We start from the raw sequence: 12,160 nt of genomic DNA, 5'->3' as shown, positions 1-12,160 counted from the left end.
GAGAGCGGACAAAGAACGGACCAGCGTTGCTCGAGCAAAGCGCACGATGCCCGAGGGCCAAATTACTACCAGCATCTCACTGAAGCGATGAATCTTCTCGAGATATATGGCTACTGCTACTGCGGCTGCTGCTGAAAGCCGCCGTCGATCAAATGGATGATCTTGAAAATGTCGTGAACCTTGGGATGAGATATGGTAGGGAACACTGGAAAGGAAGTCTTCGTTGGGCATGAAATACCAAAACATTGCTCGCTTCTTGAGTGTAAATTATGGTGAAGAACAATAGAAAAACGATGGGAACTAAAGGTCGACACTGCGTCGCACGTGAAGCAGTGAAAAAAATGAAAATCGTTAAGTTCCCGTGGGAAGAAGGCAACGTTTCAGATATTGATAGAAATGCATTTGTGTGCATCGCACTTGTGGACGCTTCTTACCTACCGTACCCTTTTCTATTATTAGTTGTAGAAAATAACCAAAAAGCCAAGTAAGGTTTGAAATGAAATTGTTCTATTGAGACAATTGTCGTAAGAAAAGACCCTTCCCGTAGCATGGTGAGCAGAAGGTTGCTGTCCCTAATTGGTGCTGTTAATGATGGTTTTACTGGTTTCACAATTTCTCACACTCGAACTGTACCATGTGGCGGCCTTGCACGAGTTGTTCACCCTACAATGTAGCACTTGTTGTGGTGGCCCTCGTTAGAAAAAATAAGAAATAGTTGTGGCTAGTTTTATTGCGAGCACACCAGCACGAATGTTGGCAGATTGCGTGCAAGAACGTACTTGTATTGATTCTTTGGATTACTACGCGTTTGTTGGTACTGTTTGAGGATTGCTTCATTTGGATCCACGCGCGCTGGAAGAAACGGGAACTTTACGGTTATAGCAGCAACAGATCCATCACCAATCATATGGTCGTTTCCCATATAGTTTAGACGCTTATGTGGAGCTGAAGCATACCCCGGTGGTCATGGATGATTGCTTAAGTAGTGGCGTATGCGAATTCTAGAAGGAAAAAAAAAACATGCGAAGAGCACCACAATCATGCCTTCGCTGATGGTCGTCAATGGAGCATGAAAGAATTCGTTACATTCGACTGGTCCGCGGTGCAAAGAGATCGGAACAGCAACGGAAAGGCAACGCCCAGTTTAGGAAGAAACAATAGGAAAATATTCTCGACCTGGGTTGTTTTTATGAAAGCTGTAATATGACCAATCTGGTACACGATGCCTTCTTTTCGGTAGGCAACCTTGCGTTTGTTTGGAGACAATATATTTTCACCATCGCCAGTCACTCTCATAGCGGCAAAACGATAATCTTATCAACGTTTCGTTGCGTTCTATTTCCGCAGCGAAACTGTAGATTTAGTGATCAAGGTCATTTCTGGAAAGGGAATGAATTTCACACATGACAAAACCGTTTATCGCTCTGTTCGGCTAGGGATTTCGCTTGACCCGGCGGTGCGCGCAGTGCGCGGAGAATCATAACTGAAAGTAAATGGATTCCGCTCCTGATGTAGAAAAGCTGTATTTGTGGTTGTGTTGTGGCCGCTTCCGCTCGTAATTGTCCGTGTCCATAATCGCGATGTACGTCGGGTTTCGGCTGGGCGACGAATGATGATACTTGGGACCGTTCCCCTCACATCAGTGCTAATTTCAGCCCACTTACGTCATGCGTAACCAATGTTAATACTAATACTATCGCTTGGTCGGTATTACTTACTGTAAACGCAGGTTCGCGCATGGTACATATGCTCCTGTCATTGGGTTTAGGTATTCGTATATGAAAAGATTGCAGACGAGTCATCAGCCAGAACATCATTTCGAGCAAGTTGGTGTATGAGCTAGCGCTGAATAAAATGTACCTTCGTTATACGAAGAAGTTGAACGACAAAAACAGAATGAAACTCAAACACTATTTCTACGACGGGTTTCGAAACAAAGAGAAATGAAGGTTAGCATTTAGATTCATGGTTGGTTCACTTTGAGCGTTTATAAAGATTTCGTTTCTTTTGCTGGGGATAAAGTACGAAATAATAGACAATGCCAAAGAGAAGAACGTTCCATTATAACGTCACCGAGGAAAAAAAACGCTCTAAAATTTACTTCAGGTTGAATGTAAGAAGATTTTCCCCGTGTAGGTGTAAAAGGGGAAAGAATATGTTATTGCTCGCACTAAAACACCTACCTACTGGTGCGCCATATACTACATCACCTTACGACACTGTCTTCTATCGTGATGGGCTAAGTTGTCGGTTTGCTGCTTGTAGGGGCTGACTGCGCGCTGGCCAAAAAAAATCCTAGCTTCGCTTTAGGCAGCAGATTATGCACATATATTCATTTGGAAAAACAGATTATCTTCATTTTATTGCAAACATGTTAAAAAGAGGTTCATGTGGATACATATGTACAGTTACAGCCGTGTACGCATACGAACTGGTGTAGAAGCAATCATTCAAGATATAAAAAAATGCTACAATACTGTATTGTTTTACTTTTCTTCTCTGCAAAATTGTTAGCATAATTAGCAAAATTAAATAAAATTTTCAAAGTAGCTAATGCTTCAAACATTTCTGCCTTTCCAATTCATGCAATGTGTTTGAAATAGCGTACATTCGAAGGCTTCAGACTGAAAGTAAGTTCCAGTACAGTATAGTGTATACTATCACATCCGCAACGCCCTTGTCCAGTTGGCCAGTATTCCGGGAGCTAACGAAATTTAAGCTTGAAAGCAATTTCCTACCAATGCCGTTGGCTGACCCATTTCCTTGGCGCATACAAAATCACAGTAGTTCGGGTTTTCTGGTGCGGCAACTGCCAACTCGCGTAACTAGACCATGGTGTAAAGGTGTGTTAAACATGCGGTAAAACAATTGCATCGCTAATCGCTACAGCTACTACGAACTAGCTGTGTAACATGAAAAAAGCCCCAAAACATCCGATAAAACATACTGTGTATATACCACCACAGACAGTACGCGTGACGTAGATACACACTAATACGGGGAGGATGCGGCCAGGCGGTGCGATAAAAATACGCTCCTTTGCATGGGCCGTGGGCATTTGGAGCTATACCCTGTCTGCCTGGTCTGTTTATCTTGAAAATACCTGTTATCTTTAGCAGGGTGGGTTTTGTTGTTGGCCATACAGAGCTCACCTAAGTACAACTTCTCGCACGCACAGTCCAGTGGGCGAATTTCCACAAGTTATGGACCGCTATTCTCCCATCTGCAGACTTCTGAATGCCGATGATCAATTCTGTCGATGATGATTTCTATTGCATTTGCTCATTTGCCAGACTTTCTGCTCTGGTTCAAATTCTCACATCGTTTCTCCTCCTGAGCTGGCTAGTTTTCCAGAAGTTGGCAAATCCGCTATCGATTCTACCGCTATATTTGTTCATACGAGGCGGTTATTCGTGCATTATACGGTGCACGCACATGTATGGAGCTTGTTCAAATTGGCCTTCAACGTTTCACTTGCACTAATTTAGCTCAATTAGCTCCTGAGTTGGTAGTTTTTTGACGTGGAGAACGTGCTGAGACGTTCACGCCCGTGTCGTGACTTTGGGTTTATTAGTCAAAGGTTAAAAATCTTTTTGAAACCACGTACACAATGTGTCAGGTGTGCTTGTATTTTACTAAAATGGAAGTATAATAACTAGAAACAAAATTAGGAAAGCTTATTGGGCTTCTTGAAGAAGAATAATACCGTTTTGTTCTGTAGGATTGTATAGAAAATCAAACAAGTTTGCTTTAAATGAAACGAATTACAAAGTTATAGCATAAATTATTTCACTGCAAAACGATTCAATTGAGAAACAACAATTGGGAGTAACATTAAACGCACATACTCCATAGGAAATCTTACAGAGCCAATCGAAAAAAGTGTGTAGAAATAAACCTGATCGTTCGAAATGATTAAATAACAATCCTTTCCACAGGTACCGCCACATTGATCGTATTGAAATTTCAACTGGTGGTACTCAATCGATCCTTCCTTCCATACCATACCATACAATCGATGGGTGTCAATTTGCGCACCTTTCCTTTCGAACGATTATTTCGGGGGTGCAAAAAAACAGCGATTCAATGATGGGTGTTTAGTTCGCTGGTAAAACACTATTCGTCTGAAGGTAACAATGCTAGTAACAGCAGTGAAAAAGGGAGGAAGGAAATAGAGGGTGAAGGGAAGCCATCCTAGACACTCTGTAATGAAATGATCTGGTCGTGGTTGAAATTCAAGCTTAGCAACATCCGGCAGATTGATTCGACCTGTGCTGTAAATGCACACCACTGCTGACACAAATCGCTCATGCAGAGCACTAATTGAGGTGTTAGTCGAAAATCGTCCAAAATTGCAAGAGTTTCCGCGTGCATTTTCCTCGACGAGGAGGATATTCACGGTCTCGAAAGGTGTGGAATAAAAGGGTATACTTGAAGAAAAAACTGCCTGTTTGTTTGTGTAGTGCCGCGTGAGGTTTTATGGAGTGGAAAGTTTGGAAAATATTTCGATTCAGGTCGACCCTAACAGCACGGAACAGGCGTGTTTCTGTTTCATTAGGCTTGTTACTTTTGACTATAAGAATTTGAAGGTCGCTTGAAGTGTAGACAATGACAATTTACGACCAATAAGCTGATTGGTTCAAGCTCACACAACTGTGTAGCCTTGCGGAGTGCCTTCACCGTTGTGCACTGATGTATATCTTTAGTACGACCTACTGAACATTCTTTCAATTAGTGTTACTCGCTAAATACGGCCAGAAAACAGTGATAATCATTGGTAGTGAATTATATTCAACAACAAGTTTTGACGATCTATACCATAACCTGAAGTTTAGAATAACATTTGGTGCATTCATACATCCAAAGCCAACTAGTAAGATCTTTAACGTATTAACGCTGAACAAACTGTGAAGATCAAGCAATTAAAGATCTGAAATGAATATCCATCGTCCATCGCTTTTCCACACGTTTGTCAGATATTAAAGGTAGTATTAGTTTTACCCGGAAAACGGTCTTCAGTCCTTTGATTAAGTAATGGTCAGATCACATCTAATGGGATTAGCAGATCATTTGCCATAGGCCGCATATAGCCAACAGGGAACATGTTGAACATAGCGGAGCGGGACGCTTTGATGTTATGTCGAGGTTCATGGTGAAAGAGAAATCCTTACCTCTAGAGTAGAGTAATTTCAACGCTTCGGTGGCAGTATCGAGCTGCAACCTGGTTGGTTCGTTTTGAGAGACTCTGCTATACTTTCGGAAACACATTGTGCAGCGATCAATCACACCTCAGGTTAGGTTTATGTAATGGTTTTCTTCTCAGCTGCTGCTGTTGCCTCCCTGTCTTCGATCGCGACTCAGGTTCGGTGTAATGTAAAGGGTTTTAATGGTGCATTGGGTTAGTGTAACAAACAGCAGAAGACTAGCAAGCAATACACTATGCAAGACGGTGGCACGGAAGTTGTCGCGCCTTTGGTCACAAGACGTTAGGTAACGGTCTGCACAACGCCTAAAATCAAGTGGATGATGCAAAAGTGTAGCTCGTCGGTTGGGATCTACTCTTGATTGCAGCATTATCTGCATAGGCTTAGCATTGGAAGATGAATTGGCTATCATTGTACCCAGAGCGTCTGATAATGTCGCTAATGAATGTCATCGTTCGTCTTCTTGATTTGATGTAGCTTTGTTCAAAAGGTAGCGCAAGGTAATATTGTTCCCATTGATGTTTTTTTAGCATGAAAATATGCAAATATCTGGAAGTGTATTTGGGCAACCCATAATTTTTCATGTTAGTGTAGTTTTCTTAAGGTAGTGTAAGTAAAATTTTGGTGGATTGTCTCTAATTCTGCAAACATTACTTTGCAAACTTTTGAATATTTGAATTTCAAAACCCACTATTTCAGCATTATTGTTGAAAAAACAGCATAAAGAAGCTCGTATATCTCACGACCTTAACGGAAGCAGATGGTTTTGGTTGGGCTTTTGTGTTTGCTTCTTCTTTATGATTACCAACTTGAGACGGTCACAGACGACAACATGGGACTGGCTGGTGTCACAATCATCGGCGAATGTTTCAAGCGCTTGTTATGATACTGCATGCTTAGTTTGTACGCGCTGTAGTGAAAAAAGGAATGTTTTTTTAAGTCCGTCGGTCGTCGTTGTCGTCACTGTCGTCTATTTATGTATGCTGTTTGATGCGCCGCATCAGTGAATGTTTTTTCCCCTTGTGGAATCTAAGCTTTTGCATTAATTCAGCGATGTTGTTGCATAAAAGTGTGACGGTTGCAGGGAATTCAGTTTATACCATATACATTGTCACCTAAATCGTGGACTAAAAACGTATGTTGCATTAATCTGGTGTAGAAAAATTTCAAAAGAGATGCATTTGTAAGGGTGTGTGTTTCTCAACTCACCGTGTGATGAACGAGCAAACCAAACAGGGATTTAATTTTAGTTCCGGTTGCGCTCATCTCTGTCGCATCTCGGACGTTTGATGTGCATAATCCAAGGCGACGATCGGACAATCTTAACAGTTGGTGAAGGTTTTATCTTGTACGTAAATCTTAAAAGATAAATAAAAAAAAGCTAAAGGAAATAACAAGTAATAGGATTAATACCATTGGATGGTCGAAATAACACGCGATAAAGTACATCAGAAACTGGGAGCGAACATGTGGGTAGACTATTATGCGTTAATGAATTGTTATGTCTGAATAGCGGGTAATATTCTTTTCTCTTCCTATATACATGGCGTATGACGCTTCATAAACACGGATACGGCAATCGGGAAATCTTGATCACTCTACTAAATTGTTTGATTGTGCTCAACATCTTCATGTATAAGCTGTCGTTTACTTGGCATAAAGATGTATTTTCAGCTTTGGCATAGTTTTTCAACTGTTCAAACTGTTTCGTGTTCTAACCGACAAGGTTTCTGTTCAAAACTAGCCACCTTCCGGTTGATCTTCTTGAAAACCAATGTCGACCTTGGCTATTTGTTTTGTAAATGTTTGAAGATAGCCTACATGTTGGAGGAAGAAGTTTTAGAGCTGCTTTCAAACTTGTTATTGTTTGATGTGCATTTGTGGTGGTTTCTGCAAACTGTTTTTCCCACCCGTGGTATGGTATTCGTCCGTATGTTTAGAGTAAACTAGACGATCGTTTCTCGGCATTCGGCTTCGGTTAGCGTACTGGTACGATCATGCACTACCGACAAACGCCTACAGTTTCCGGTGCATTCAAAAGACCAGTTTATAATCACACCAGCGCGAGGGCAACACAGAAATAACAATTCGCATAGCAGATGATGTTGGTATTAGTGGTGTTGGTAGTAAGTAACCGGCCCTCTTGCTTTTGTATGTTGTCTATCTTTACATCTCCTGCTGCATGCCAAAGCATAGCATAGACTGTTTATTTTACTTTTTCAACTTTCGAGTAGCAACAGCAGCTGGAAATTTTCCTTTCGTTTATATCGCTGAACCGTTCGCTGTGTTCCAGTGTGATGAATGTGTTGGAAGGAACAACGGTCTCGCGCTGTTCGTTCGTGCGGTTGAATTGGTGCTTCGTGCAAAAATATTGAAGGAAGGAGGTTGCACCAGCGCAATTGCGTCGTGTGCGCTGCACCATTTGCATAACAAACTTTGCGTAAGCTCCAATTCAATTGACCTCAGGAAAAATGCGCACGCGGTACTGGTGGCTCATCTACTGGCATTAAGAGTGTCGATAATTTGTCGATTTGAATTAATTGCAATGAATGCTTACCATTCTCGATGTAGTTTGCTCTCTACAGTTGACAGTGTGCTTTTAAAAATTAGCTCAATGATTTAGCAGGCTTTCACTTTGTTGAATGATGCATAGTTTGTGTAGTAAATATAATTACTTTTATAGAGTCATATCTCCTCATGAGAAGTATATCAATCGTTGCATATATTAGTGCTCACCCGGAAGCATTACAAATGTTTTTTTTATAAAGAGTAATACTAAAATAAGCCTAGTATTATCTTCTTCAAATAAGGATCACTAAAGAATTACATTTAGGTAAGGCACACATTCGACGATCGCCGGTCATCTTCGACAGCGAAATGTGTGTCCACTGCGCACTTAAGTGAAACATATTGGTTTAATAGATTTGACATTGATCAATGATAGATAGGGCACACTGCAAACAGGGCAATGTGGAATGTCTCATCCGCAGTGTGTACAAAATGCGTCATTAAAACAAACGTTGTTTGAATCGAATGACTGTGGTGAGTGTGTGACTTTCTTCATTTTGAAAATGGTTTCTTTCTCAAGGGCCGATGGCTGCGGGAAATAGTGAGCGGCAAAAGAGCGAGAATTGCAAACATACGTTGATTCACGATGTAGCCGTGCAGCCGCAATCATCGTTTGCAAGACGTTTAATTTTCTTGCAAACAGAGTTGCTTCATTTGCTTTGGACTTCTCGTCGCGTTTTACAAAATAAAAAAAACACCCAGAAAAGACGATAGAAAATCTTTCGACACGTGCCACCAGGCTAATTGTTTGAGGTGAAGTGATGTACGAACTCCGTTCATGTTTCGGTGTGGGAAGGAATGTGAATGTGTTTTTGTGGCCTGTTATTGGGCCGAGTAGAGTCGACCAAAAGCACTTCCTTGTAGTGTGGCTGTACTTGTCGGACAATGTGATTGCAGCGACAAACTAAGGGGGTGCCTCTGTCAACGTGAACCCAGAATGGCAAGAGCCGCTGGTTCCCCTGGGCATTATTGATGGTTGAATCGAGTATCTATACAGACGTGTAAGGCAAACATGGAAATGTTATTCCTTTCGTTGAAGCATCCAGCATGCACGCTCCCGACAACGTGATGTAATGCAAAGATCTACAGTGGCCATAGTTCGGTATCTTTCGGGCCAGCACAGCCAAGCACAGCAGTGGGGTCATTGTTTTTCGATCCAGTTTCCATCCAGTTTGGTCCAAAAACGTACCTCGAACAAATTTCAGCTTTAGCTGAAACTGCAGCTCTAAACCATGACGAAAAGCAGAAGGAACACGGCAAAGCAACGTACGATCAAAGAGAGATTTATTATTCATGAAACTGTGCGCGTCGAAGTTTTCCCCTGCTCTTGGGCGTACGAAGGTGAAGGGTATCGAAGGTGTGGAACCTTCACTGCAATGTTACCACCATTCCGAGCTCGAGTTGATCGTGTTGAACGCAATAGTTTGTTTAACGGAAATTGAACCAACTGTATATGATCGAGTTGAAAACAGCAAAACGGGTCGCCGGTACGGCACCTAAGGTATGGTGCTGTAGTCAGTGGCCTAGTCAGTAGGCAAATGTTTCCGACATTTCTGCTATTGAATTTCGGCAGATGCAACAAGTTTGAGGAATGATACAACAAAAGCAAGTGAAAGCAGAACAAATCACTGATGTGGTATGGTGGCGTTCAACGTACGCTAGTGATATTTCGATAAACGATGTTATTAATCGTAATTTTTATCTTACTTGCTAATGTTTAGTACATGACGATTGTCTAAAAATATAAAAAAAAATCTACTGGAGGCCTAACAACAAATACTGCTACTATTCTTAAAATGTTTTAAATGCTATTACATATGTCTATCTGATTATAATAAATCTGATTATAATAAAATAATTTGGAATGAACATTTAAAGCATTTTAAAACTTATAAAGCATTTTAAAACAGAAATTCGTTGTCCTAACAAAGTATGTCGTTGAAGGTCAGTGAGATCCTGAAATGATGAGACTTAAGATGAGCTGTAGATTTAGCAGCGAAACGTTAATGAAGAAAATAAAACAAAAAATAACCATCAAGATGACGAAGCTGCAAAACTGCTCTAACCTATCTTTCATCACCGTTGATTTGAGTCATCTAATCCAAATTCAATCATCTTGTTTCCGATCGAGAACTGAACATGATGATTGAACTCGTGTGGTTTAAGAGAAATTTTTCAATAATATTTTTCTGTGATATACATACATGAAGGTCACTACAACATAGGGTATTTTATGTATAGTTTGTTATGTTTCATTTTATGATTAATTATACCATAATCTGGTAATTAAGTTTAGTAGAATTTGAAGATTGAAATCTAGCGAATAGAAAAAAAAGATTATCCAATTGGGAAAAATATCCGGTTGTAGATCACCAAGCAGTCGTCGTTATCCGTTCTTTGTGCGTGTAGTAACTACTCCCCCACTAAACTCTGAACATTGTTATTCAATGATACGGTGACGGTAGCCTTTTCTGCATGACTGTAGCCGATTGCACGGACACACAGCCCCAAGTGGTAAATTGATTTTCCATTCAAGAAAACGAGCAAGCGACGGTACGGTCGTTGTCATGGTGGAGTTCGTTTAGTAGCTCCACAAAGGTTTTTGTGCGTCTACTTCGCATTTGGTGGTTTGGTTTGGCTCGACGATTATGGTAACTGTTTATGCGAACGGAACGAATGAAACATTTCATGGTACGGTTGTCTTTTGGGGTAGAATTTACAAAAAATAAGCTAAGTGTGTGTTTTTTAGAAGCGGAACGCTTGTTGGGATATAATAGAAATTTTAATATTGTGTAAGGAAATTGTTGTAGACAAAATAAGAGAATATCTATAGTTATTATTTACAACTGAATGTCTTAATGATACAGAAACAGATATATTAATTATAAATGCAATAGTATTTCTTCTTCTTTTTTGTGCGCAACATACCGTATTCGGTCTAGTGCTACCTTTACTACTAATGGGCTTGGTTATCAGTGACTTATTGATTACCTATAGCTGGAGAGTCAGTGCTGCGCATTGGGGAACACGGTGCATACGGCGCTTGAACCCACCACACGCATGTTGTTAAGTCGTACGAGTTAACTAATGTACCACGACCCGAAATACAGGGTTTTCGATGATTATATAGACATGTTCAGCGAGTTGTAGATTCGTTCAGGCATATAATAGACTCTTTCAGCGAGATATAGAATTGTTCGGAAGTAGGCGTAGACATGTTCGGTTATACTGTAGAGCTGTCACTTTCGTTCCCCTTGGACTGCAAGTTGGATCATTCTCATCAGAAGGTAAACAAACGGTTTTCGAAAAAATATGCTTTTTTCAACTAATTTATGTATTCAACAGCTTGGAGAATGATTATTAGCTACTTTTAGGACTTTTAAGAATGAAAAATTGAACCCTGCGGCACAGTGTGTAAACAAAACAAATGACAGCTCTACAGAATCGCTGAACATGTCTACGCCTACATCCGAACAATTCTATATCTCGCTGAAAGAGTCTATTATATGCCTGAACGAATCTACAACTCGCTGAACATGTCTATATAATACTCGAAAACCCTGTATGATATTTTGGATCTGAAAAAAAAAACTGAGATGCTGTTTTTTACATTTCTTATATACAGTATTCATAGCTTAATGTGTTTCAATGAATACACGCTACGCTACTTACAAAACATGAATCATTTATTGAATCAATGACGAGACATCAATCAATAATGAAAACGAACTATTTGCAGAAGAAAGAGTACATGAATATTTTTAAAAGATGTAGGATTAAAATGTATTCCATTAAAATGCCTAAAAGGAAACAAACAAACAAAATTCTTCATGGCATATCACTATGGCATCACAGTTTGAGAAAACCGGAGGTGTTCGTAAAACAGATTTGAAAGTTCGTTAACCTAGTTTTTGCCTGCACAGTGGAGAGCAACGGATGTCAAGTGAATGTTGATTTATCACCAAAATTGTTTCCGATAAAGTGAAACGAAACATGACAGTGGATAGAAATGGAAGTACCAGACAGGCATGGTATGATGGAGTACCATTAGTAATCTTTTCCGAGCAATCCATTTTATGTGTAATTTAGAGTTGAATTGAGGTCCAATGGTTCGTAAATTTTATTGGCGTGTGCTGCACACGTCTTCATTTTTCCAAGTATATCATAAAGAAACCAAAGTCAAGACCAATGTGCTATGAACTTGTGCTTTGAGTGAATTTGTAAAGTTTACAGTCAATTATTTTAAGACGAAAATTGCTCGTATGTTTGTTGTTTGATCATGTTGGAATTATTGGAATTTTGGAGACCTTGCTAGTGATTTGCAGAGAGAATTATGTCTATAAGTAAATCAACAACACTATCAGCTGAAATTGGGAATTTTAGTGATC

The 12,160-nt window shown here is 40.1% G+C and overlaps 1 protein-coding gene across 37 annotated transcripts in view; it reads left to right on the top strand.

Moving 5' to 3' along the window:
- Positions 1–12,160, top strand: part of LOC120959622 (rab11 family-interacting protein 4B) — a 48,782-nt gene that overhangs the window by 30,355 nt on the left and 6,267 nt on the right. The window lies entirely within an intron of this gene.

The sequence above is a fragment of the Anopheles coluzzii genome, chromosome 3 (genome assembly GCF_943734685.1).
Source record: "Anopheles coluzzii chromosome 3, AcolN3, whole genome shotgun sequence".
NCBI classification, from domain to species: Eukaryota; Metazoa; Arthropoda; class Insecta; order Diptera; family Culicidae; genus Anopheles; species Anopheles coluzzii.
Note: the sequence above shows the minus strand (reverse complement) of the source record. Positions and strands in the feature narration are given on the sequence as shown.